The sequence below is a fragment of the Cervus elaphus genome, chromosome 18, assembly GCF_910594005.1.
Source record: "Cervus elaphus chromosome 18, mCerEla1.1, whole genome shotgun sequence".
Classification (NCBI taxonomy): Eukaryota; Metazoa; Chordata; class Mammalia; order Artiodactyla; family Cervidae; genus Cervus; species Cervus elaphus.
Genome location: NC_057832.1, coordinates 69,253,090 through 69,256,539, shown reverse-complemented (window position 1 = coordinate 69,256,539; position 3,450 = coordinate 69,253,090). Strand labels below are relative to the sequence as shown.

General features: G+C 38.4%; 1 non-coding gene across 1 annotated transcript; it reads right to left on the bottom strand.

Moving 5' to 3' along the window:
- Positions 1–2,572: 2,572 nt before the first annotated feature.
- On the bottom strand, positions 2,573–2,645 carry TRNAG-CCC. Its single transcript has one exon. It is a non-coding gene; the product is annotated as a tRNA-Gly (tRNA).
- Between the last annotated feature and the right edge of the window lie 805 nt (positions 2,646–3,450).

The window sequence follows — 3,450 nt, the reverse complement described above, 5'->3', positions numbered from 1 at the left end:
AGGAGTTAGTGGATAAATACTCTAGCTTCCTCATCTCTCAGTGAAATAACTCTGAATTACCCAGCATGACTGCACTCCAATTGATTCATCTGAGAACATACCCCTTTTTTGGCTTCTTTTCCTCACGTCTTACTACTTTCACTCCCCTAATGGTGTTTTCTGGAATCACCTCCTAAATAAACTACTTGCACTTGAATTCTAATATCAGGATCTGCCTCTGGGGAATCTAAACTTTGAAAAAAAGTTTTTGAAAGAAAATGCACCACAATATTCTGCATCATTATTCTGTGACTAGTGGGATTATAAAATATAAATTATAAATCCTTTTGTCATCTATATCTAAAACATTTGTTCACAAATATGAACATGGATAACAACTAATTGATTATTGGAACAGTCTGAAACATTACACTTACTTTTAGTTTCTTCAGAACCTGAACACCTTTTCCTTCTGTTAATAATTCTAATTCTTTGTAGCTAATAAATAAATCTTTTTTTACACTCACTTTTTACACTAAGTCCATGCCCAGCCCTATGCCTTTACTCATACTTTATCTAACACTTTCTATTACCTCTTCATCAAACCCCCACTTCCAATTCATTCCAGCCCATAAGCCATTTTGTGTCCATTTATTCTATGTATTACTTAATTGACATTATTAGTTCTTCCCATACTTTGCATCATTTTAAAGAGATACATGTAAAATACTGCTTTGCTATAGGCCTCTCAACTTTCTAAAATATTTGGATCAGCCATAGAACTACTTTCAACACAAAAATGGTGTTAGACCAATTCAAGATAAAATACTCCCTCCCCAATTATTTATGATAATATCTGAGCTGCATCTGCTGTTTCAGTCTTTAACAAAGGAGCTGTTTTATAGAACCACAGCAATGGGGGAAGAGAAGGAAAGAACAGAAGCTGGCTCTGATGCACTCATTCCACCATCCATAAATGATCTTTTCATGAGGACACAGCCGATAAGGAGAGAAGGAAAGACAAAAAGCATTCTTGACTGTGGAATGGAATAGCAGCTCCCCCTCTGTGTCTGATTCAGTCGCTCAGAATGGCTTTCTTATGGCTGCGCCTCTTGTGAATTATGAGTCTCTCTCCCTTTCTCTTCCCCCCAGGCTTCATATTAAAGACAAGACGCAGCTGCCAGGGCCTCCAGAGATTTCCCAGCAGTCTACTATGGTGAAATAAAATACCATGTTATGCTGGAAAACTAGCCAGTCCTTTTTTCACATGGGCTGTGCTATCTCATGGCCTGGATAAAGGATTCCAGGCCTGGACACTTACTACTTTTTCTGAGATTTGTGGGATGACCTTCTAGACGACAGTACTCAATCTTTTGGTGTTTCAGCTTCCTAGCATAATATTTATACTTACCTCCTAAAGAGACTATATACATTTGTATACCATTGGAGCAACTATTTTACTTCCAAGGAGGGAGAGGTTCTGTGGCCCTGTTGCCACAGATGATTTGGGACTTTGATAGGCTTGCGATCTTCTTTATTTGCATCTTTTGTGTCATTACTACCAGAAGGATTGCATTATATAAATGGGCTGAGGTTTATACATAATGATTGGTTGAACTGCTTCTGATATTTCAATCTTAGCTTTATCTGCCCAGAGGAAAATAAATCCAGCTAAAATAGGTTTGTAACCTTACATGGAGATTTGGAATACGCTAGTGAAATGTTGGAGTATGCTGGTGAAATCAAACTGGAGACTATCTTTAGTTAAACAGTTAAAACCCTATCACAGACTGAGGCCGAAAGTAAATATGATGCCCCATGTTTTCCTCATATCCTGATTTCAATCTTTAAATAATAGGATAGATTTCAAATCCCAGCAAAGGCTGGGATAAGTCTATAGACAAGGAGAAGGAAGAATGTGAGAAATTACTGAGTTGTTGTTGATGACAGTAGCTCTCCAAGTGTGGACAGACAGTCCTCCATGCACATTCCTTTCTCTCTCTTCTGTTTCACCCTGCTTATTAGCTAGCAAATAGAATAAATAAACGCCCTTCCTCTTGTATATACTTTGTTTTCAGAAGCCTTTAATAGATTAAAATCATCGGGTGCTAAGTATCGAATTTCTTTCTAACCTTTTTGTGGGGTGTACATGGAAGAATAGGTAAGGATCAAATTAGTCATACAAAGGTTAATTTTTAATATGCAATTGGATAAATAGGTCCCTTTGGGAATACCCAAGTAAAATCAGAAAGTAGTTCAATTTACCAACTGAGGGGTAAAGATGGAATCTTAATTATTTTTCTATCTTTTTGTAATGCATGCTCAGTCACTTTAGTCGTGTCTGACCCTGCAACCACATGGATCATAGTCCAGCAGTCTACTCTGTCCGTGAGATTTTCCTGGCAAAACTACTGGAGTGGGTTGCCATTTTCTTCTCCAGGGGATTTCCCAACCCAGGGATTTTTTTGTAATTAGTGTTCAATAAATATAGTTGGGTTGAATTTTTTTAGCTTTTAAAAAATATTTATTCATTTGGCTATGCCAGGTCTTAGTCGTGGCATGCAGACTCTTAGTTGTGGCAAACGAGAACTAGTTCCCTGACCAGGGATTCAACCTGGGCCCCTAGCATTGGGAGTGCAGAGTCCTAGCCACTGGACCACCAGGGAAGTCCCTGGGTTGAATTATTAAATTGAAATTATCCATGCCTATCTTGAAGAACATCATCTGCAAGGAAATATTCTATTAAATGCAATGAATATATAAACTATACCTTTAACTTTTTTCCTTTTCAGTTGTGAGGTTAAAATGCTTTCCAAGTATAACACTGATTTTTCAAATTGTAACTATCTCTAAGGAAGGAAATTAACATCATTCCATTTTACAGATGTGAGAACTGAAGTGTAAGGTGCTCTGGCCAGCATGAGTCAGTCAGTTGGAGTCAGAATAGAATGATGTGAAGATGGGGACAGAGGGAGCAGAAATGAAGTCTATCATCTACTATGAGGTTCCTTTCTCTCTCTTTCCCCACTGACTATATAACAACTTGGGAAGGCCTAGCATTGCCTTCTGATACAATGGGAGAAACTTCATCCTGCCATCAGACGGGTAGGACAAGGAGGAAAATCTCTGGACTCAGTCAGGACAGAACCTCTGTTTAGTTCCCCACTATAGACCCCCATCCACCCCATACATTCCGAGGCCTACCTAACTTGACACTTGACTTGGCCCTAGTGAACCCTGGTCAAGCGAAAGAATGAATGAATAGAAGCCTTGTGACTCCAATTTAGGCATTTGAACCATTGAATCAGTATTTTTAAAATGGTACAGTCATCCCCTTTAAATGCCCCCTAGCATCATTTATTTTCAACTGTCCCTGCAAAAACAGCAGTGAGAATCTCTCCACGTGTTATATAGGACCATATACATTAGATTCTAGTGATACCCTTTTCTAATAAACAGATACCTAAGTAA